Here is a 25,570-nt window from a genome sequence, read left to right on the forward strand (position 1 = left end):
AGAAATCGTGCACCATGCTGTTTGAGTGATAAACATTTGGTGACCTCTGTGCCTACTGCTATGCCTGTATCATGTCCTGGTAAGGTGTGGCAGAGAGTTGTGGTTGATTTTTTTCCCGACCCTTTTCATGTATTTCCTTCCAATATGAGACACTTTATTGTCATGATGGATCATCGTTCCAGGCGGATGGAAGTACGTGGTATAGCCGAACCCAACACAAACTCTGTGATTCCTTTTGTTTGTGAAGTGTTTGCTAAAGAAGGGACTCCCAAGGAGCTGCTCACTGACAATGGAGTTCAATTTACTTCTTCCACCATGGCAGAGATTTTAGGCAAGTGTAGAGTGAAACATTTATGCACGCCATTGTACCACCCTCAGGCCAACTAAAAGAGGAGAGATTCAACAGGTTTCTAGTGGAGTGTATCCAGAGCGCGGTGACATCCAGAGTTGACTGTGAAGTAACTACCAGATATTTAGGGAGGGATTATAGCTGTACACCTCACTCGATCTCTGGTAAAGCACCTTTTACACTCATGAGAGGGAGAAAAGAGGTGTCCTTGTTGTGTCCCTCATTTGATCTCTGGTAAAGCACCTTTTAAACTCATGACGTGGAAAAAAGAGGTGTCCCCTGTGTTTCCCTCATTTGATCTCTGGTAAAGCAACTTTTAAATTCATGAGTTGGAGAAAAGAGGTGTTCCCTGTGTTTCCCTCATTTGATCTCTGGTAAATCAACTTTTAAACTCATGGCGGGGAGAAAAGTGGTGTTGTCGGTGTGTTCCTCTTTCGATCTCTGGTAAATCACCTTTTGCACTCATGAGAGGGAGAAAAGAGGTGTCCCCTGTGTTTCTCTCATTTGATCTCTGGTAAAGCAACTTTTAAACTCATGACTTGGAGAAAAGAGGTGTCCTCATTGTGTCCCTATTTTGATCTCTGGTAAAGCACCTTTTACACTCATGAGAGGGAGGAAAGAGGTGTCCTCATTGTGTCCTTTTTGAAGATGGAGGTGATGGGTCACAGATGTGATGAATGTCTACAGCAAGTGATGATGCTGGGAAATTGAGTGACAAACAGTGTTGCTCTGTGTCAAAGGGACGTGAGGTGTAAGGAAAAATATGTCCAGGAGGTCAAAATCGCAATGATTGATTTGGCACGTGTCAGGAAGACACCATTTTGCTAAGAGATGCATCTTCGAAATCTAGAGATCCTGTTAGAGTCTTCGAGGTTAGAGGCAATGCTATTCGTGGTTCGAATGGACAATGGTGAAATATGACAAGAGTGGCTAGAAATGGAAAATGTGAGAATGAAAGTGAAAAACATGTAAGTGTCTGTTGCAGGGAATGGTGCAGAGTTCTTGGTTAAGAAGGAGTTCTCGTGTTATCAAAGTGCCTAAAAGATAAGCTCCTCTTACATGTTGACTGAGTGGCATCTGGTTAGTTTTTCATATTTACCTTGGGTATTGCTTTTTTCTGGTTCTCTGAGTTGATTTATTGTCCTGTTTTGTGTGTGGTAGTGTCACTGTGGTGATTTATTGTCCTATTTTGTGTGTGGTAGTGTCACTGTGGTTCTGTGTGTGTGTATGTCTGTGTGTGGTGTTAAAAAAGGGAGAAGATGTGTAGCCTCTGCAGATAGGATGCCTTTACTGTTTATTGTTATATGATGTAATACGGCAGTGTACAGACATTGGTCATGTTGTGTTCTGTTATGGAATTTTGTTATGTGATGCTTTGAGTAGTGTTACAGATGCAAGGATTCGCTGGGCCTTCTACAGCTGTGTAACAACTGGCTCTTCAGGAACTTCTCAGATCTCTACCCCCACCCGCCCCCCCGACATTGTGGATTGGCGTTATTTCCACATGGTTTCTTCCCCTCTGTTTCGGGGGTTCTTGCCTGTCCTCCCCATGGCCTCCGCATGTTTGCCGCCACTGACCCATACAGTAAATAGTGGTGGGAAGGTAGAGTATATTTGTTTGCGAGTTCCACAAAGTTCCTTAGTTTTCCACCTGTTACCCACTCCATAGCACTATCATACCCTTTCTATCCAACAACCTAGACCAATATCCCTCAAGCGAGAGATGTAGTAATGCCGACAAGGTAAGGTACTTCGCACACAGAACCCTCATTTGTGTTCTCTGCAAGACCCAGGCCCATAGAAATTGCAGGATGTCCAGCAAAAGATCAGATATTTGCTTGTTTGAGCATTAGGGCTAATCAATCTGACCCATAGCATGGTACTGGCGTAGAGAAAGTGTACGCCAGTCTCTATCATGCCCCTCTCCCCCATCAACAATGTCGTCCGTAAGCTGCCCATTTCAGGTGCGCCGCCAGGCAATAAATCTCCAAGTCAGGGACCACTAACCCACCTCCATCAGTGGGGAGCCGTAGTTTGATTAATGCCAGTCTACGGCATCCTGTGCTTTATATGAGGTATATCAATAGGCTGTTAATCTCCCAAAAGATGGATTTTGTGAGCCAATTTGGGCGAGCTGCAAAGTAATGAAAGAGACTGGGAAGGAAAACCATCTTCGCAGTATCACCCTGCCTGCGACTGATAGAGGAAATATTAGCCAGAAATGTATGGATGTCTGCAAAAATCAGTGCCAGTTGAAGATTGCTCAAGATCGGCCAAGTTGTAGTAAATATGAATGCCCAGAAAGCATAATGTGACTGGTTCCGAGCAGAGATCCTCCCCCATTTCTGGCAGAATAGTGGCTGGTGTCAGAGCATGTATCGAGAATGCATTTGACTTATCCCAATTCACCTGGACTCTCGACGTCTGGCTAAAATCATCCAAAGCTCTAAATGCGTGATCCACATTTGCGTGTTCCCCACGCCGGTACACTTATAGATCCTCTCCATATAGGGGGATATAGATGGGGTGGTCGTCAATGACTATTCCTCGATAATGATGGATGGTGCAGAGTGTCAGGGCAAGGGGCTCAAGAGCCAAGGCAAACGACACTGGCGACAGCGGGCAACACTGTGTGGCAACGGCCTCCTCCCTACAGGGTGCTGATATCACACCCCATTTCGGACCGGAGACATCAGGGGCAAATATAGCAAACGTGTCCAGGTGAGGAAGCCATTCCCCAGTCCCATGCTGGACAGAGTAGCATCAAGAAAGTCTCAGCGCCGATAGTCACATGCTGTCTCTGTGTCAGTGTTGATCACTAGTGCTCTAGGATAGTCCACCAATGAGGTATGGAGTATTTGGCGAATGTTAGGGATCAAACTGCGTTTAGGTATAAAACCCATTTTATCCGTGTGAATAAGATCACCTGTATGGTTGCCCAGTCACCAACAATTTACTAAGTAGTTTATAATCTACATATAATATGGAGAGCAGTCTATAGGATGGTATCTTATCACTCTACCCTTTTTGTGGAGTGGAACAAACAGGGACTTTCCCTTCATTGGTGGTAGTTCCCCCACAGTTTTTGCTGCATTATACAGTGTAGTCAAGATTGGGGGAAGCGAGTTTGCACAAGATGAATAAAATTCCAGGGTCAAGCCATCTGAGCCTGGTACCTTGCCCAGGGCTTTAATCAACCCATATCTTCCTGGATTGGGATATCACATCCTAGGGATGCAGCCGCTACCGGTGACATTGCTTCGTACTTTCAGATAGAACATAATCCTGCACTGGCTGGGTTGGGTCCACATCAGAGCACCCATAGATGTTAGAATAATAGACAGCAAAGGCCGTATTAATCGCGGCATACCTGTAAACAAGGTTACCTTCCCCTTGTTTTGCATCTGCAGTATTTGGGGACACTGTCTATCAGGATTTGATTTGATTTGATTTGATTTATCCATTTCTAAAGCGCACGAATGCCCGGAGGCGTCTTGGCGCTATGATTTGTCCATTGTCCTGAGCAGGTCTGTGGTTAGCGCAGTTTATACACCGAATAGCCATGTTTTAATTTTCTTTCTAAATATTTCCAATGTTGGGCTGTTTTTTATATCCAGTGGTAGAAGATTGGCCAGCCACACTAGTAATCTGCCGGATTTATAATATTCTATGTGTGCCCTAGTTTTTTATATGCTCGATAATCGTATGCCAGGAGTCGCTCCACTAGTTTGAGGAGTTTTTCCCTTTCTGCTCTCAGTGTGTCATGCAGCACCTGTGCTCCCTCCGTCGGTAGATCCGGTTTTATTAAGAGGTGCTCCAAGTGTTTGATCTAAGTATGAAGCTGGGACAGAGTCCCTACTACTGCTGAGATGCTGCAACCACGTAGCACTAGTTTGAATGCCTCCCACTACGCTAGTGTAGAAGTTGGACCTGTATTCTCCATAAAGTAATTACTGATCACGTTCCCTAGGGTAGATCTGAAGACTGGGTCATCAGCTTCGCAGTATTGAGCTTGCATGTCGCAGTGCGGGGTCTGGACAACGCCCAGGCCAGAATCCGTAATAACGGGTGGTGGTCACAGTATTTTTCACCAGACATTCGACCCTTCTTGCTCTCGCATGTACGCTAGCCGAGCATAAGAAAGTATTAAAGTATACTGATAGCTTGTGCGTACCCAAGTAATAAGAATTGAAGAGTTAAGGTTCTCCAGGTATCAACAAATCCTCAATTGTTAATCCAACATCGAAATGCGTGGGCAGTTTATGTAGTGGGGATGTGGGCTAAAGTGACACCAGCCATGCAGTTAAAATCTCCTCAAAGTAACACAGAGTAATGATGTATTTGGGTGACAAGACAGTTTGGGAGAATAGGAATGATAGTTTGGCCCACATTGGGGAAATAAATGTTCACTAAGTCGATGTCTTTACCATCCAGTTTGCCTGCTAATATCACATAGTGACCTTCTCAGTCTATGATCTCGATCTGTGAGAGAAACAGGGAAGGAAGGATACAAACCAGCACCCCCCACCAAAGGCGGAGTTTATGGTGGCAAATAATTCCCCCACATTGCTTCTGCAGCACTGGGCCAACAAAGCAGTTCTGTTTGAGGTATCTGTGAGGGATGATGCAGATACATCACCTGCGGTCCCTGTGCCCACCCACAGTTGTTGTTTCAGTCGTACCCAATTGGTGCGTTCCGGATCTGTGGCAGAATGATATGCTTCCTGTGAGAGCTGATGCGCCAAATGAGATATTTCCATCTTTGGAAGTCTCAGTTCGCCTGAAGTAGCGGCTTGGAGTTTGGACATGGCAAGTCCGCGTGTCTCACCTTGCCAAAAGTATGTTTTAATGGCTGCGTCTATTAGGCCCAGTTCTGATGCTGGGACCAGTATAGGCAGCATGCTGAAAATGTAGTTAAACCTTGGGCTACCACCATGTTCATAGTTTGGACTTGTCCCCACAGCGACAATTGCGGTTTGATCCATTTAGTGAAATCCGTGTGCATTTGATCAATCAGTGCAGTCATATTGTCTTTGATCATCATTGGAAACTTGGTGGTAATTAATACTCATAATATTTAATCTTTGTGGCGATTTACCAAAATGGATGTTCATGGAGGGCTTCCCTCATTGTATAGACCATCAAGGGTAAGACTTCACTTATGGTTCTGTTCATTCTGTGCCTGGAAAGTGCTGTACAGTCTGATATGGTGAACGTCGGTGCTGGCAGCGAACGTTCTGGAGAGGGTAAAGTAAGAAGCATGTTGTCTGCATACAGCCTAATTTTCAGGTCTCCGGCTATGATTTCAGTTTCCCAAATGTCTTCTGAGGAGCATATGCTGAATGTGAGGGGTTCTAAGGTTAACAGAAAGAGTGCCACAACCATTGGGCTTCTTTCCCTCCCTTTCCCTTCAGCTCTTCTCCACTTCTTTTCTAGTCTGCCATCTGTTTGTTCTCATCCAAATGCACACTTCACATTATGTGTTGTGTGCATGCTCAGAATTTAGATTTTCCTAAGTTTAAAGATTCAGAAAGTCTCAACTATTATGCATTTCATTCCTAGCTTTGTCAGCATCCACGTTAAATGCAGTTATAAAAAGACTGCTCTTCCCAGAGCCCATTGGAATGCCTGGCTACAGAAAACCACACCTGGTGCACCGTCATGACACACTAGATCTCATATTTAATCCTCCCATGCATGCAACAAGTCTTCTTCTCTAAAAAGGAGCATTGAAAACAAGATTCATTGGCTTTTCTGTTTTCAGTTTCTAAATTGTGTTTTTTTCAGTGTTATTCAAACTTTTAAAACATTTTTTACTTATTTTTATGCTCTGTAAAAAATTACAGGGCTAGTGAGTTTATTTCCTTCTCTTGCTTGTCCCTTTTGTCATTTCTAATTTCCATCTATCTTCTCCTAACAATTTTTTTGACTTTGCTCTTTCAGGCCCTGTTTCAGTGTTTTGCTCACCTCCAAACCATCCCACCGATCTCTTTCCAGCAGTCTAGTCCTAGGATGTGCAGGGTGGAGGTACGTTTGTATCTCATTATCTCATAAATATTTGATTGCATTTTTTATTCTTGTAAAACATCAACAAGAGCAAACTCTTTGAGCGATACAGGTTGCAGGGAACATCAATGACATAATATATGTGGCATATGTAGAAAACATCCTGGTTGGGAAGCATTGCCAGTTACATCACCGTGAGAGTAAGATCTACTAACCCCTTCCATTCTTTGGACGTACTGGTAACGTCCAAGGTTGTGGCGCTCCGGTGCCAAATGTAACCGTTACGTCCAAGGCCCACTATTTTGGAATCCCTCTGCTGCAAACAGCAGAGGAATTTCCTTTTTTTCTTGGGAGCTGGTGATGAGCTTACCCAGCTGCCGAGGCACTTTTCTTTCTGTGTACCGACGAGCAGCGTGCATGGCGTGCTGACGCCACTACAGTGAAAGTGAAATAAGCTGATAGGTTCATTTCACTTTCACTGCCTACATGCTCCTGGGGCTATCCTAGTCCGCAGAGCACGTAGGCAGGCAGGAGAGGTATCATTGGAAAGGGGAGAATCTAGTGGATCTCTGCTTGGGGATCGCCACAGGATGGCTTTTTATTTAACTTAGTGGTAGGGGCTGCCCTAAATGGGCATTATACTGCCCCCAGCTGTCGAAAAAGGATCAGTCTTTCTGCTCCCCTCACCCTGGGGGACAGAAAGGCCACTAGGCACCAGGAATTAAACATTTTTTATTTTTTAATAATGGATAGGTGGGGGCTGCCCACAATGGGCATGTCTATGCCCCCACCCCAAACACAACAGGGACAGCCCCCCTGGGAGGTAGATAAGGGTTATTACCTACGATCAGCCCCCCAGGGTGGCAGAAAGCCCACTAGATGCCAGGGATATTTTTTCCTCTCTGAAAGAGAAGTGGGGGCTTCCCAGAATGGGCATGCTAATATCTCTATACCCCAAAACAAAAGGGACAGTCTTTCTGTCTCTCCCCGGGGCAGAAAGGGGTTATTACCACTGATCTGCCCCTCCGTGGGGAAGGGGGGGGGGGTGAGTCCACTAGACACCAGGGATTATTAAAAAAAGGGATTGGAGCTACCCACAATGGGCAAAGCCATGCCCCCATTCACAATTATAAAAATAGAAGTCTTTCTGCCCCTCCTCAGGTTCAATTGAGGGTACTAGCCCCCGATCTGCCCCCAGAGTGGCAGAAAGCCCACTAGGCCCCAGGGATTTCTTGTTTTCAATATGTGTGCCAATGACCCCACCTCCAAACAAAAAAATCGGACAGTCTTTCTGCCTGCCTTGAGGGGGCAGATGCGGGTAATTGCCCTCGATTTCTCCCCAGAGGCAGTAAGCCTATTAGACACCAGGATTTTTTTTAATAAAAGATGGCTGCGATGCAAATACCCCCTCCCCCAAAGGGGCAATAGCCCCTGATCTGCTCCCTGGAGAGCAGAAAGCCCACTATGAACCAGAGAAATGTTTATGGGCTTAGGCAGGGTTGGTCCCTTTTTTGTGAACACATTTTTGCTGCTTCTGCCCTCCCCCCCACCACCCTCTTAGGGGCAGATCAGCAATATTTGTTGGCTAATCTGCTGAAAACCTTTAGACAGTAGCTTCTGTGTGTGTGAACTGGAGTGCGGATGATGGTCCGTTTTTACTGGCATTTGGCTGACTGTGTGTGAACCTGCATTTTGCTGGTAAAGTGTGTGGCCTGCGCTTAGGTGGCAGTGTGTGTGGACTAGTGCTTGGCTGGCAGTGTGCGTGTACTGTCGCTTGGCTATCGGTCTGCATGGCTGGGCCATGTCTTGCGATTTGTATGTGGACTTTCACTTTGCTGCTGGATGTTGTGTTGCTGGCGGTACATGGATGGTTCTTGGGTGGTGATGTGCATGGATGGTGCTTGGTTGGTGGTGTGTATGCATGGCGCTTGACTAGTGGTATGCATGGATGGCGCTTGGCTGGTGGTGTGCATGGATGGTGCTTGGCTGGTGGTGTGCATGGATGGTTCTTGGCTGGTGGTGTGTATGGATGGTGCTTGGTTGGTGGTGTGCATGGATGGCGCACGGCTGGTGGTATGCATGGATGGCGCTTGGCTGGTGGTGTGCATGGATGCTGCTTGGCTGGTGGTGTGCATGGATGGTTCTTGGCTGGTGGTGTGTATGGATGCTGCTTGGTTGGTGGTGTGCATGGATGGCGCTTGGTTGGCGGTGTGCATGGATGGCGCTTGGCTGGTGGTATGCATGGATGGTGCTTGGCTGGTGGTGTGCATGGATGGTGCTTGGCTGGTGGTGTGCATGGATGGTTCTTGGCTGGTGGTGTGCATGGATGGTGCTTGGCTGGTGGTGTGCATGGATGGCGCTTGGCTGCTGGTGTGCATGGATGGTGCTTGGCTGGTGGTGTGCATGGATGGCGCTTGGCCAGTGGTGTGTATGGATGGTGCTTGGCTGGTGGTGTGTATGGATGGTGCTTGGCTGCTGGTGTGTATGGATGGTTCTTGGCTGGTGATGTGCATGGATGGTGCTTGGCTGGTGGTGTGCTTGGATGGTGCTTGGCTGGTGGTGTGCATGGATGGTGCTTGGCTGGTGGTATGCATGGATGGCGCTTGGCTGGTGGTGTGCATGGATGGTACTTGGCTGGTGGTATGCATGGATGGCGCTTGGCTGGTGGTGTAGGTTGTGTGAAACCTCCAGCGTTTTACTACCCAGAAGCTCCTGCAAACCTTTAATTTAGCTAAAAGTCACACTTTCCTCACATTTCTGAGTGGAAAAGTTGTGGCCTCATCGTGCCGGCACATATTTCCCACCAACCAGCGTACTCCTCGGTTTCCTGATAAAAAAAATGATATCTCAATTGTATTAGGCTGACTCTGCTTTGGGCACCCACACAAGTGAGGCATCATTTTTATCGGGAGATCGAGGGGAACGCTGGATGGTTAGAAATGTGTGCCGGCGCAGCGATCTCACAAACTTGGCACACAGAAATGTGAGGAAAATGTGACCTTTTAGCTAAATTTGAGCTTTGCAGGGGATTCTGGATAAGAAAACTTTGGGAGATCCATGCAAGCCACACATCCCTGGACTCCACCCGGTGTCTAGTTTTCAGAAATATCTATGTTTTGTAAGTTTCCGTTGATGGCATGCGAGCCAGGACCAAAAACGCAGGTGCTCCCAATCAATCACAAAACAACCTATTTTTGCAAAGGAGTTTTTGGTCCCGGGCTCAGCAGCCATCTATGGAAACACCGGGTGGAGACCAGGGAGGTGTGGTTTGCATGGGTCCCCCAATGTTATCTTACCCAGAATCCCCTGCAAATCTCAAATTTAGCTAAAAAATTAAATTTTTCTCACAATTCTGTGTCGTATGTCACTGAACCTGTTGGAGTCTGTAGGAGCCCAGGATCAGTGATGAGTTCATGTGGTTCAAAGCGGCAGCCAACAGCTCCCTGAGCTGGTTTGAAGTGGAGTATGCAAGGAGGGCACCAAATCTGTCCTTCCAGCAGACTATGAGGCACTGGCAAGCGCCTCCACTCCTGCCTAATACACTAAATCTTGTCTGGGAGATGGAAACACCTCCCTATGACAGGAAGCCTATTGTCCTACCTTCCCCTTCTCGGGCTTGGCCCAGCAGCAGGAGGGCAAAATAGTGTCTGTTGTAGGCAGCATGCCTAAGTTGCTTTCAGGCTCTGTAGGATCGGTCCCAGGAGCGTGGTATGCTTCCCGGAGGAGCCCTACCGTGGATGGAATCATACCTCCAACACCAAATACAGTGTTGGGGTATGATTCCAACACGTCTGATACCAAATATGCCCAGGTTCGTTCCAGCCAGTTTAGAGATAGTCTTGCTGCCTCATAAAGGCTGATTTACGTACAATGCCTGGAGAATGGACTTCGGGGTTTGTATGGGTTGTTTGCTCATGCAGGGCCACCCTCACATTCGGAACCAATCACCCAGCCTTTGGGCCTGAAAGGCCTGCTAAAGGGGTGACTTATAGGTTTCAAGTGCAGGGATGTTAGATATAAGGAGACATATCTTTCGTGAGAGGTGCATGCACCAACTCACAAAGGCTACAATGGCAGGCCTGTGGTCAGAGTTTGGAGGGTACCTCATAGTCATAGTCATACATTCTTATAAAGCGCACAGTTCACCGTAAGGTCTCAAGGCGCTAGCAGCTAAAGAATGGAGGACAGGGACGGTGCATTGCGGCTAGTTGGTGGGAGGGGGGAAAAGCCAGGTTTTAAGATTTTTACGGAAACATTTATGATCGGTTATGGAAGAGATATGGACCGGTAGTTTGTTCCACCACATTGGGGCCAGATAGGAAAAGGAACGGCCCCCGTTGCGCAGAGTCCGAAAACGGGGCTGAGCAAGGAGGAATTTGGAGCTGGACCTTAGAGATCTACCAGGGATGTACCTAAGGAGCTTGTTTTTTAGGTAGTTAGGGCTGGCGTCATGCATTGTCTTATGGACCAGGCTTAGGATTTTAAAGTGACATCTCTGGCAGATTGGGAGACAAGGAAGAGTCGGTAGGTTCGAGATGGATGAGGATCTACTGGGGAGATTGAGGACAAGCCTAGCTGCCGGGTTCTGAAGAATCTGAAGCTTGGAAAGCAGATTGGCATTTACGGCAGTGAACAGGGCATTTCCGTAGTCCAAACGGCTAACGATAAGGCCCTGTACCAGTGGTTTCCTAGCCTCAATAGGGAGCCACTTAAAAATCTTACGGAGAATGCACATGATGCCGTAGCAGACCCCAAGAACCTGATCTATGTGGGGCTTCATGGACAAGGGGGCGTCTATGGTAATGCCGAGGTTTCTGACAGATGGTTTGGGAGGGGGGCCCAATCCTAATTCCGCAGGCCACCAGTCAGACGACCAGACCTCCTCAGCTCTTCCAAACAAGATGATCTCGGACTTGTTGCTGTTCAGTTGTAACTTGTTGGCGCTCATCCGTTCATTTATTCGGGTCATACAACTCCTAAAGCGAAGCCGGGTGCCGACGAGATCGGAGTCACAGGTGACAAGTAACTGAGTGTCGTCGGCGTAGGACACGGTTTCAAAACCATATGATCTAATGATGGCAGCTAACGGAGTGGCAGCTCATGGGTGGCATAACACATGCTGCAGCCCATGGGGGTCCCCTGGAGTACCTAGGCCCTAGGTACCTAGTACCATATACTAGGGACTTACTAGAGTACATCAGCAGCCAATAAGGAATGTACCAAGGTGCTCACCATAGCCAATTTAGGAAGGAAGCACAGTGAGTGGGGTCCTGATTAGCAGGATCTGACGCAGACTAGTCAGAAAAACTGTATGACACCAGCAAAGAGTGGGGGAAACCATGATAGCAGATCCTACCTTCCCACCCCCCCACCCATTCGCCCCACTCCTCTAGAGAGTAGCATGTGTAGTGTGTTGGGCTCTGCTCGTGCACAGTACAGGGAAGTATGCAGCCACCTCTTAGTGTCCGGCACAGAGGCCACTTTCCAAAACATTGCTTTTGTCACTTGTAAAGTACGTATCCAAGGTCTATGAACCAGTGTAAGTGTTTGCTCCCCTTTGCTTTAGGGCAAAGGCCGAGCAGGCAGGATTCAGGATTTGGTGACAGTATATGGTCTGCGAGTTCCTCTATGGTGGCTGTAACCTCAAGCTGTGACACCTGTTGTGGTGGTCACTCCCACACCATATGTTAGAAGCCAGCGCCAGCCAGTTTACAGCACAGGCACTCTGGTGTTGAATCAGGAAACATGCACTTGATACGGAGGGGGGAGAGTTAACTGTAATGTGTGTAGTTAAATTATGTGAATTGAATCAAGGATTCCAGGACACTTCGCTAACATGTTTTAGCGCCCGTATGCATGACTTGAGCGGTTGCGTGAGCACGGTGTTCCATCTAGCCAATGCCGTCCCCGTGTGCAGCTGGTGAAGGGTTAATGGTCGGCATTTAATACACCTTCCTGTTGCCCTGTTCTTCAAACAATCATTAAAGATTGGCTTAAATGGGGGGGCGGAGCTAGCCGGCGTCAATGGCGGACGCGTAAGAGCGGAGCTCCGAGCCAGCGCCGACACCTATCCGGCATAGATCCTCTAAAAGCAGTGCCACACACCAATATTCAGCGGACGTCGTCCCCACTATCCCTAACGGACCTCCGGCTGCAATTTGGGCGGAATTTGGGCTAGGGAAGCCCTACTTTGCCAGACTACCCTACTGACGCCGGACCAGGCCCGAATCCCCGGCCTTTCCTAACTGGCGAGGCCGAGCGACGTCACCCGACGTGCGGCAGAGGCGAGCGGACGGCTGGGGGTCGGACGACGCTCACCGGAGGCTGGCCCACCGAAAGCCCCACGCCCTGGAACCACGCACCGGAGGTGCTGACTCACACCCGTGAGCCGGTGGGAGCGACGAGGGAGGCACCGGTGCGCCTGCAGGGCCGGTTGCGGACCACGTGGTGACCACAGTGCACCCCAGAGATAGGATTGGCCTGGGCCCCAGACAGACTTCCATCCCCACACCTGAATTGAGCTGGGCTTGTTGAGGGAGCGAGCAGCCTCCAGAGAGCTGGGGACTCCCCCCGCGAGAACGGACTTCTGCTGCTGCCCTGGGCCATACTGGAGGTACTGGAGGGCGACCTACCGGCCATACCTGAGGACATCCACGAGCGTCAGTGGCAGCACCGGGCCCCAGCAGGCCGCACTCCTTACGCAGCCCTGCCTACAGCACCACTGAAGCCACTCACTGCCATCGAGGGTGCATGCACGGAGCTCTGGCATACAGTGAGGCCCCCGTCAGAGAGGGCCACTGCCTCCCCAAAAACTTCACGATGGTCAAGGGAGACCGGACGCAAACGAAGCTGACATTCGAGCAGCGTAGGCGGAAGGAACCAGAACAACCGGCAGCCCAGTCTCCGAACGCGGCTAGTGACCAGAGTCCCTCACTGTGCGCCGAGATAAAAGAGATGCTTACCACTATGGAGAAGGGGCTGCAGGAGGGTATGTCGGCCATTGGAAGCAAGATTGATGCGCTGGCATATCGGATGGACCGGATGACAGAAAGAGTGGACAAGCACGCGGAGAGGCTGGACATGGCAGAGCGCCGACTCACTGAGGCGGAGGAGGCGCAGACCGAGTGGGACTCTGACCGTAAACAATTTGGTAGATTACTTCAGGTCATCCAGGAGAAGTCGGAGGACTTGGAGGCGCGTTCCCGGCGCTCCAACATCCGCGTCACGGGTGTGGCCGAGTCGACCCAAACGGGCAAAATGGAACTGTTTATTGAAAAACTCCTGAAGACGTTGCTAGGGGACGACACCTTCTCGCCAATGTTTATAGTGGAACGCGCCCATCGCACCCTCGGCCCGAGGCCTCCCCCGGGCGCCAACCCGAGGCCGATTATAGCGAAATTGTTAAATTACAGGGATAGAGACGCTGCCCTCAGAGCGGCCCGTGAAAAGGGCAAACTACAGTACGAAGGAATGGACATATCGCTATACCCTGACTTCACTTCGAAGGTCCAGGAGGAGAGACGGAGATTTGTTCCATACAAACAGCAACTCAGAGACCTGGGCCTGGACTACGCCATGCTCTACCCCGCGAGACTACGCATCAACAGGCAGGGGCACTCGCATTTCTTCACGGATCCCAAAGAACTGCAAAAATCCTTGAAGGTTTGGATGAAAGACACCCGGGGGAGTCCGAGTCCACACACGGCGGAGCGGAACAGTAATGGGGACCTCGAGGAACAAGACTGAGGAACAGAGGGCGGCATGCAGTGCAATGACTTTCACCGGTTGCTTCAGCACCCCCGATTCCCCTCGTTGGACTGAAGGGAGATAGCCGCTCGGAGCGCACTGCCGCAGGCCCTGGACTACTACACGTTGAACTGTGGGTGAGATTTGTGTGTTTTGTACTGGGACCTCCGGGGGGTTGCGCTTGTACTACCGGAACTGCCCTAGGCAGGACTTGGCTCCCAAATGCGAGACACAGGAGGGTACTGGAGAATCTGGGTGTGGGGGGGAGGAGGGGTGAAAACTCGCACAAATTGGTGAAATGTGGAGCTTCGAAGACACTGCTGAAACTTGTTAACGTGGCGCTGGCGGAGGGACAAGCGGAAGGACACTGTTTGATAGTCCTAGTAGGGAAGAGGACGACAAAAGGACTACACAGGCTACCTCTGCCCCAGCGCATACTGCGGTTACGGCTCGGATCGAGCTGGTATGGGGAATTGTTGCATGGGCTGGAGTGTGGGTGGGGGGAGGGGCACTGGAACTTCGGTCACACCAGGTTGGGGGTTGGGTGACTGTGGGAGGCGGGGGGAAGCGAGAGTTGGAGGACTCGGTCACACCAGGTTGGGGTTGGTTGACTGTGGGTGGGGGGGGAGATGGGGGTTATGGGTTCAGAACTGTTCGGGGGGGGGTCCAAACTGTGCTCTGAAATGTTGTGCACCTCGGAGGGCGTAGGCGGATGCTGTGGACGGAGGGGGGTGAAGTATGGTAGGGCTTTGACACTGATATGCTTCTTTAGGGACAATGGTTGATGCTTCGCATGATGACTTACTGAGTAACACAGAGACTCTCAAGGCTGTTACATGGAACGTTAGGGGGCTAAATGATTACCGAAAACTCCGCAAGGTGCTGCAGTACCTACTCCGACACCACATAGACCTGGCGCTTTTGCAGGAAACTCACTTGCCCGACACCAGCAAGATGCTCGCGCACAGGGGGCTCCAGGGCAACGCCACTTACGCGGGCTTCACCACACACGCAAGGGGGGTCCTTACGTGGGTCAACCCGAAATCCAAGTTGTCTCTCACACTACTGAAAGCAGACCCGGAGGGAAGGTTTGTGTTGAGCAGGTGCGTAGGTAAGGGACACGACATACTAATCATGAATATCTATGGCCCGAACTACGACTCCCCTGACTTCTATGCGGCAGTGGCGGACCACTGCGCTGCATGCCCCGCTGATAGAATGCTTTGGGGGGGGGGACTTCAACTTCACATTTAATGCAGAGATGGATAGGTCGGCGGGCCCCCCCCCGGCGCCCGGCGGCGGCCGCTCTGCAGATGCAGGCTGAAATGTTGCGTCTAGGGCTGGTAGACGTTTGGAGAGATAGGCACAAAGACAAGGGGGGATACACACACTACTCTGCGTACCATGACATCCATACCAGGATAGATTACTGGCTATCCACACACACGCTGCTCCCCATGGTTAGGGGCTGCAGGGTGCTCCCCCGCACCCTGTCGGACCACTCCCCAGTAGTTCTAGTACTGACCACTCCCAAGCAGAGGATCCCTCCGTTCACGTGGCGCTTCCCGCCATACTCACTACTAGATGAGGCGTTTAGGGCTGACCTGGGGGAGGACATAGATACCTATTTTGCCACTAACGTAGGCTCAGTGGACAGTTTTGGTACAGTCTGGGCGGCATTCAAAGTATACGTCAGGGGGGTAGTCATGGCAAAACACTCCAGTGTCCTCAAAGCGATTAGGAACAGGCTTAAGTATCTTGAGGGGCAGATCGCGGACTGTGAACGCCGCCAGCTACTGGACCCGACGCCACTCGGGAATGAGTCCTTGCAGGGCCTACTGAAAGAGTTTCAGGAGGAGGCGGATAGAGAGGTTAGACATCTAGGTAAGTACGCGACAGCGCGCTCTTATGGAGAAGGAGAACGGCCTGGAGCACTGCTGGCTAGGATAATGAAGGGCACTAGGCGCAGGCAGACAATCCCGGAACTGCAAACCCCGGGGGGGGAGAGAGTCAATACGGAGGATGACATTCTAGCGGAATTTCGGAGATTCTATGAGGACCTGTATACTACCAAGATCACTGGGGTGGAAGACCAAATTGATAACTATCTAGACTACATTAAGATGCCGTTCCTCGAGAACTGGCAGAGGGAATTCCTGATGTCCCCTATACTCCGTGAGGAGATATCGGATGCGCTAGACACCATGAGGTCCGAAAGTGCGCCCGGGATTGACGGACTGACGGTGGCATTCTATAAGGCATACAAGGACAAGCTGTTGCCTTACCTCTCCACTCTCTTTGACGAGATATGCGAGTACGGCGCTATGCCGCCCTCGATGAGAGAGGCGCTCATCGTCACAATCTTGAAGCCGGGCAAGCCTCCTGATCTTCCAGGTTCGTACCGCCCCCTTTCCCTTCTGAATGTGGACGCTAAGCTTTATGCTAAGGTCCTGGCGACCAGACTGGCACTGGTAGCACCGGAGTTGGTAGCCCCGGAACAGGCAGGGTTTATCCCAGCTAGGAACCTCACTTACAACATCCGCACTGTCATGGGAGCCATGCAGCACACTAGGCATGATACTAAAGCCATGGCGGTCTTCCTCGATATGGAGAAGGCCTTTGACTCTGTGGAGTGGCCCTTCATGCGTAGGGTGCTGAAGAAGCTGGGACTGGGGGAGCTATTCCTCCAACTCCTGGGCGCGCTCTACCATATGCCTACGGCGAGGATCAGGCTGGGGGACGCGGTCTCGGAGCCGATCGCCATTAGCAGAGGCACGAGACAGGGGTGCCCCCTCTCCCCGCTACTATATGCACTGGTGGCGGAACCACTGGCGTGCGCAATGCGGGAATACCACTCTTATGAAGCCATCAGCTACCCTACTTACAAGATTGGCATATCCACGTACGCGGACGACACTCTGTTGTACATCAGAGACCCAGCCAATAACTTGTCCTCGGTCTTGAGGGAGGTGGTGAGGTTTGGCGCACTCTCGGGACTAAAGGTCAACTGGCCAAAATCAGTGGCCTTCCCGCTGACCCCTATCACCGAGCCTTTTGAGATGGATTACCCGCTCCAATGGTCCACAGAACCGGTGAGATATTTGGGCATCATGCTCCATACAGATCCTGATGTGATGATAAGGGAGAACTACGGGGTTGCCTACAGTAAACTTGTGGACGACGTGGAGCTTTGGATCAAGCTTCCGCTGATGGGCAGAATAGCTATGATGAAAATGGTAATCCTCCCGAGATTTCTGTTTCTCTTCAATAACCTCCCGATGGTCCTTTCGAAGGCTTTCTTCGCGACCATGAACAAATTACTAGTGAGACTGGCGTGGGCCGGAAAGCAACCTAGAGTGCAATGGAAGGTGTTACAATTGCCATACGAGCAGGGAGGTCTGGCTGCTCCAGACCTGGAGCGCTACTACAGGATTGCGCAGGCCTCCCATCTCCACACCTGGATTCATGGAGACCGGGACATCCCGCATGTGATCCTGGAACGACTGTTCGCGGATCCCACCCCACTTCCAGCGACCATCTGCGGACCCAAGGACCGCAGGGTGGGAGTACTGGACTCTCTCCTGTCCACTAACCATGCCTGGCATTCTATATTGCAGCGGCAGGACAAAGTACTGATGTACGCATCCAACATGCCGATACAATGGGCGCTATGGCTCCCAACATTGGCGGAGCCTGGTGTGTACAAGGCCCTCAACGAATTAGGCGCACGCACCTTGGGTGACCTCTTTGTGCAAGGGAAGGTGAAGACGTGGGAACAGCTCGCGCACGGGGGGAAGCGTGCCTCAGTGCTTCAACGCTTCCAGTATCATAGGGCGAGAAGCGCGCTGCTGGAGCTATTGGGCCCCGACCTGGAAGAACCCCCTGAAGTCCCGGAACTGGTATACATCATAGATACTGAGAACCCGAAGAAACTGATTTCTAGACTTTATAGGATAGGTCATGAGCACACTGCACTACACTACACTAGAGCGCGACTAGCCTGGCAGACTGATCTAGAGACTCCAATTGACGACGGCATGTGGGGGTACTGCTGCGCGGCCTCCAGGCGCATTTCCCTGAACGGGCGGCACCGCTTGATCCACTTTAAATTCTTGCAGCGGGTGTACCACACGCCGGAGCGATTGCACAGGTACGGCCTACGGGACACGCCACGCTGTGAGAGATGTCGTGCTCCAGTGGCGGACTTCCTGCATTTAGCCTGGTGGTGCCCAGGAGTTCAGAAGTTCTAGGCCTGCGTTTTTGCAGAGCTTAGCAATATAGTGGAGTTGGACTTGACACTAAACCCGGCCCTCGCGCTGATGGGATACACAAAGGAGATACCCGTCACGGTGAGGAAGCTGGTGAGCATGGGCATGCTCCTTGCGAAAAGAGTAGTGGCACTGTGCTGGATGAGGGGGCCCCTTCCTACACTGAAGAGGTGGTCTAGCGACATGAAATACTGCAACACTCAGGCAGACGCATACAGCGAGCTCCTCCCGCCCGTAGCCGCCCCAAAAACTTCTGGGGGCTATACCAGACTTACCTCACCTCCAGAATAGACGAGGATGCATCCACTGAGGGGGAGGGGGAAGACCAAGACAGTGACCCACACATAGAGCCCGGATAGAGCTGCGCACTACACTATAGTATGTCAATGGGTGGGAGACGCTATCACACCCCTACCTATGCGAGACACTGGGAGGCACCCTCTAGGGTGCTGGGAGGTAACGCGTGGCGCGAGCCATAGCCCGTCACCGGGACGCGCACTACCAAACACGAGAAGCACAAACATGGGACCAGTTGTGGGGTGGGGGGGTTCATGGGATGGGGTTTTGGTTGGGAGAAAATGATAAAAATGTACAGTTTTGTTTGTATACACGCAATGCACACTGTAACGCAGACAGGACTAGCGGGCGGGGGTTGCCCTGCTTGATCCGTATTGCTACTGAGACCTAAACCTTGATCTATAGGTCCTGCTGCTTGCTAGATGTAAGTGTCATGATTGTGACGAGGCAGACCACTGCCGGCCCGTGATGGGTTGTAGGCGAAGGGCTCCTCGTACATTGCAATGTGCTGTTATTTTTGCATGATAAACAAATAAAAAAAATAAAAAAAAAGATTGGCTTAAATGAGGTGCTCAGTGCCGTGTTATTGGAAGCCATTGTCCTACTACCCAGTTCTTTATCTCAGAATACTACTGAGCTATAAATGTTTTACTTCTGACTGATCTGGGCCTGCCCCTGCTCTATATTTCATAGAGGAAAAGCACCTTTTTCAAAGAAAGAACACTTTGGTGACAACAAACTTTGCAGCTGCGAACGCATTTGCGAAAGTAAAGAACCTTGGTGGCATGCTGCATGCTATGGATCATTTGGCGGTGCAGTTCACACTGTGAAATACTTTTATTTTACATTATTGAGCTGTGCCTGTGGCATTTTGTGAGTATTTGAAAAGCAATGCTGAGCTTAACTTCTCAATCCTCGGGATCAGTGTGATGTTATAACAAGGCCACCTCCAGATCTAACCAAACCCAGATTGCTGAAATAGTCGTGGGTTAAGGAAGGATCAGGTGAGGGCAAAAAGAAAGGCGGGAAGGAAGGGAACAGCGGAGAGGGAGATCTGGAAAACACAAGACAAAGAAAACGTTGGTACCAGATACTCTCACTCCTGTTTCAATCAGCAACCCATTAACATAAGATGTACCCATCTACCTGTAAAGAAACTAAAGGAACGGTGTAATAGAAGATACAACTCTTCACCAGCATCAGAGCCCTGGAAGGATATGAACGGTGCTACGTCCTCCCTGTAATACACAATGAATACCTTTCTTATTCTGTGCCCTTGTATAACCGTATTGCAAGAATAAAACACTATGCTATTGTACATACCCCACGACATATGAACATGACGGGACGTAGAGGAGAGTCTTGAGCAACATCCGAGGGACCCCTGGATTCAATGTATCCGAGTAAAACAAAGTTAAGCAACAATGGGTTACGTCACCCGATAGTATAAAACAGTACAGTACCTGTGTTACTCCAATCAGTATTGAATATGGTCCTGAAGGGCACTGCTTCAATTCAATATGAGATCCTGATTTCCTGTGTACGAGCCGCAAGACGCAGGCACAGCATACAGAGCAAAACTTACCACGTGCGGTAAGATTAAGTCTATACGAGAATTCGTCCTCCGCACGAGCCGAAGCAAGAAGGCTCACCAGCGGAGGGCAACTGCAAGAAGGAAACACTCTCATGGAGAACACTCCACGCGGAACACCAATCGTCCTCCGCACGAGCCGATGCAAGAAGGCTCACCAACGGAGGGCAACTGCGGTAGTGAGACACACTCGTGGAGAACACTCCACACGGAACACAATTCGTCATCCGCACGAGCCGAAGCAAGAAGGCTCACCAACGGAGGGCAATTGCGGTAACAATTCGTCCTCCGCACAAGCCGAAGCAAGAAGGCTTACCAACGGAGGGCAAGGAAATCCTTGGTAACTGCTACGGGAAGCAACTCACTCCAAGAGCTCCGAGTTCAGGTCGATAGAATCCAAAATATCTGACAAGAGGAACAGGACCGCCCCTAGATAGGCGCTAAGCAGTCTGGGACATGTAGTTGTTTAGTCCGTATGGCATCTAGCCGGATGACTACGTTCTGAGGCGCTCACAGAAACCTGACACATGTGGCCCTTTGTAAAAGCTGTGCAGGGACTGTTTCATTGCCGGGCATGTGTGAGAGTCGCAGAAGGCACTTTATCTTTATCTTATGTGCAGTGTGCGCTGTTCTGGTGCATTCTCCATCTTGTGGAAAGAATGAGCGCACCTCGGGATTGTACGATTGAAGGTGGCCACAGTGGTTTGTACAGGCGATGTTGAAAAGCATGAGTAGGAGGAGAGACCAATGAAAAGTCATGGGAATTACGAGGTTGGAAAATGTTGTTCGCAGGTTTTGTGCTGGAAATGGAATGTTGAAAGCAGGTCTATGCAAGTGAGGTGCAGGTGAATAGGTTTGAGAACAGGCTCTAACTTGTGTGGCGGGCAGCAGAGGTGTAGGATGTATGGACAGAGCAGTTTGACTTAAGAGATGTTTTTAAGAGAGTGTTTCGGGTGCGGAGCATGGTCCAGGGGTGAAAGGGTGCTAACAGCCTTGGCTTTGGCGTACCATCTGTGCTCTTGCTACGCTGATGCACCACAGTTGTCAACTAGTGGGCCGCCAGTCTAGCATGCTATCTCAAGCTCTAAAGTTAAAGGTGGGACAACTAAACAACAGACCAGCCCAGCTCAATCTCCTTGTCCAGCTGGGAAACTCCCACCCCAGTGGATAATACCGACAAACTTAGAAATATATGTGAGAGAAGTAAAACCACAAAGTAAATACAATCATTAAACTGCTGCTCGACTGCATATTGTGGGTGTAGTGGATGAAGCCAGGCACCTCTGCGAGCAGCAATATTTGATTCATGGCACAACATTCTGATGTCCACCCTTCTGTCTCAAGTCTTCCTGATCCATCTCCCATCTCTTACTCAAAGAGCTGTTCTTGTTTTACAAAACCTTGACCATTTGCCACTACCTAAAGCTGTAACTAGTGTATGAGTGCTATGCGAGCGCCCTTTTTTTTTTACCAACTTACTCATGAATAATTAAGATGTGACATATTCAAAGCAACTTTTATGTAAATGTCTGTGTATGGTTAAATATGCCTTCATATGTTTCAAAAATGGTAATCAAGAGATATTTATACAATCAATAAAAAATTGTGTTTGCACATTCCGTTATGTTTCCCTTTAAGTTATTTAAATTTTTTTTCACATCTGCAGAAAACAATCTTTGATTGTACGAAATGTTTCAAAATAAGGAAGATAACACTGTAAATCTGCAAAGACGAAGTCCGAAATATTGAGTTCCAGTATTCAGGAAAACATAAGTGCCATCAGAGCCAGCCAAACCCGAACATAAACTGAGACATCCTGAAAGAAGGGAGAAGGGATACAAGAAATTCAGTGATTCCACGAGTCTCAGCTGTGTACTTCCATGCCTCAAAACTAAGAAATAACCTCTAGAAAATGAAGACAATACTGATAAACCTTCTCTTGTGTAAACATGTCCAATAACAGCTTTGATCATGAGGTTGGTATGAGGTGGTGACAGCAGTGCTGTGCTTTCTTAAATAATACCAGGAGAACATTCAGTGCTAGAGGTGTATTGCAAACTGTTTCAGACCAATCCACAGCAACAATTGAAAAGCGCAATGGAGTGGAGTCAGACAACTGAAGGTTAAAAGAAATAGGGGTTCTGCTGTCTAAAATACAGAGCACTGTCCCAGTGTGCACCGACCAGAAGGACGTTGGATCTTTACCCGCATGCGTGCCGAACCATTATCCAGTCTAAAGACTCAATCGCCCAAGAAGAAGCCTTACACACGTTTTGAGATTGGGAAGTAGTTGGTGACCATTGCACTTTATTCTTTAATCGGAAAGAACGTGCAAAATACGATACATACAGAGAATGCAAGAATAATACAAGTGCTTTATCAGTCATGTTGGCCCTTCAGGAAGTACAGTCAATGGATGTTAACAAGTATATACCAGACCCAGAGACGCTAACCAAGAGAGAAGTCTCAGACACATGCAGTGAGAGCTTTAGTTTGTCATCAATATTAAAACCCCATCAGCAAACACACACAGGGAAAAAACGATTCAAATGCCCTGAATGTATAAAGAGCTTTATCCAGTTATCAGGCCTACAAAGACATCAACGAACGCACACAGGGGAAAAACCATATCATTGTAGTGAATGTGACAGTAGGTTTAGTTGCTCTCCAGCATTAAGGAATCATCAGCGAACACACACAGGGGAAAAACCATTCAAGTGCAGTGAATGTTTGAAGAGCTTTAGTCAATTATCACACCTAAAACGGCATCAGGGAACACACACAGGAGAAAAAACATATAATTGCACTGAATGTGTGAAGAGGTTTAATCGATTATCACACCTAAAACAGCATCTGCGAATACACACTGGGGAAAAACCATTCCAGTGCAGTGAATGTGAAAGAAGTTTTAGTGATTCATCAACATTAAGGAAACATCTGCGAACACACACAGGGGAAAAACCATTCAATTGCAATGAATGTGAAAGTAGTTTTAGTCAATCTTCAACATTAAGGAAACATCAGCGAGCACACACAGGGGAAAAGCTATTCCAGTGCAGTGAATGTGGAAGTAGTTTTAGTGATTTGTCAACATTAAGAAAACATCAGCGAACACATACAGGGGAAAAACCATTTAAGTGCAGTGAATGTGTGAAGAGCTTCTCTCAATCATCACACCTAAAACAGCATCAGAAAACACACACTGGGTAAAAACCACACCAGTGCAGTGAATGTGAGAAGAGGTTTATTCTATTATCAGACCTAAAAAGGCATCAGAGAACACACACTGGGGAAAAACCATTCAATTGCAATGAATGTGGGAAGAGCTTTATATATTTATCAAGCCTAAAACAGCATCAGAGAACACACACAGGGGAAAAACCATTCAAGTGCAGTGAATGTGGAAGAAGGTTTAGTGGTTTATCAACAGTAAGGAAACATCTGCGAACACACACCGGGGAAAAACCACACCAGTGCAGTGAATGTGAGAAGAGGTTTATTCTATTATCAGACCTAAAAAGGCATCAGAGAACACACACTGGGGAAAACCCATTCAATTGCAATGAATGTGGGAAGAGCTTTATATATTTATCAAGCCTAAAACAGCATCAGAGAACACACACAGGGGAAAAACCATTCAAGTGCAGTGAATGTGGAAGTAGTTGTAGGAATTTGGCAACACTAAGGAATCATCAGCGAACACACACAGGGGAAAAACCATTCAAGTGCAGTGAATGTGAAAGTAGCTTTAGTCGATATTCAACATTAAGGATTCATCAGCGAACACACACAGGGGAAAAACCATTTAAGTGCAGTGAATGTGTGAAGAGCTTTTGTCGATCATCACACCTAAAACAGCATCAGAAAACACACACCGGGGAAAAACCATACCAGTGCAGTGAATGTGAGAAGAGGTTTATTCGATTATCAAACCTAAAACAGCATCAGAGAACACACACTGGGGAAAACCCATTCAAGTGCAATGAATGTGAAAGTAGTTTTAGTGAATCTTCAACATTAAGGAAACATCAGCGAACACACACAGGGGAAAAGCCATTCCAGTGCAGTGAATGTGGAAGTAGTTTTAGTGAAATGTCAACATTAAGAAAACATCAGCGAACACACACAGGGGAAAAACCATTTAAGTGCAGTGAATGTGTGAAGAGCTTTTGTCAATCATCACACCTAAAACAGCATCAGAAAACACACACCGGGGAAAAACCATACCAGTGCAGTGAATGCGAGAAGAGGTTTATTCAACTATCAGACCTAAAAAGGCATCAGAGAACACACACTGGGGAAAACCCATTCAAGTGCAATGGATGTGGGAAGAGCTTTATATATTTATCAAACCTAAAACGGCATCAGAGAACACACACAGGGGGAAAACCATTCCAGTGCAGTGAATGTGAAAGTAGTTTTAGTGAATCTTCAACATTAAGGATTCATCAGCGAACACACACATGGGAAAAAACATTCAAGTAGAGTGAATGTGAAAGTAGTTTTAGTCAATCTTCAACATTAAGGATTCATCAGCGAACACACACAGGGGAAAACCATTTAAGTGCAGTGAATGTGTGAAGAGCTTTTGTCAATCATCACACCTAAAACAGCATCAGAAAACACACACCGGGGAAAAACCATACCAGTGAAGTGAATGTATGAAGAGGTTTGTTCGATTATCAGACATAAAACAGCATCAGAGAACGCATACAGGGGAAAATCATTCAAGTTCAGTGAATCTGGAAGTAGTTTTAGTGAATCTTCAACATTAAGGATTCATCAGCAAACGCACACCTGGGAAAAAACATTCAAGTGCAATGAATGTCTGAAGAGCTTTAGTCGATTATCAGACCGAAAGCACCATCAGAGAACACACACAGGGGAAAAACCATACCATTGCAGAGACTGTAGAAGTAGTTTTAGTGAATCATCAATATTAAGAACATATCAGCGAATACACACTGGAAAACCATTCAAGTGCAAGGAATGTGACAATGGATATATATACATATATATATATATATATCAGATCTAAAACAGCATCAGAAAACACGCACAGGAATCCTTCAAGTGCAGTGAATGTTGATGTAGGTTTTATGAATATTCAATATTAAGTACTGATCAGCGAACACACACAGGAAAAGCCATGTCATTGAAGTAAATGTGTGAAGATCTTTTGTCAACTCTCAGAGCTACAAAGATGTCAGCCTCTCTTCAGAAGAGTGCAGGATCAATAATGAAGGTCACAGAGCTACAACTGTGTGACAGCTCGGCCGAGCACACTTCAGAAGAGTGCAGGATCAATAATGA

The 25,570-nt window shown here is 48.5% G+C and overlaps 1 pseudogene across 1 annotated transcript; it reads left to right on the forward strand.

Moving 5' to 3' along the window:
- Positions 1 to 6,317: 6,317 nt before the first annotated feature.
- LOC147737356 (uncharacterized) lies at positions 6,318 to 24,838 on the forward strand (annotated as a pseudogene). The gene is made up of 2 exons (XR_015296044.1): positions 6,318 to 6,376; positions 21,924 to 24,838. The product of XR_015296044.1 is annotated as an uncharacterized LOC147737356 (transcript).
- The last annotated feature ends 732 nt before the right edge of the window (positions 24,839 to 25,570 follow it).

Source organism: Lissotriton vulgaris, chromosome 1_1 (genome assembly GCF_964263255.1).
Source record: "Lissotriton vulgaris chromosome 1_1, aLisVul1.2, whole genome shotgun sequence".
In the NCBI taxonomy this organism is placed as follows: Eukaryota; Metazoa; Chordata; class Amphibia; order Caudata; family Salamandridae; genus Lissotriton; species Lissotriton vulgaris.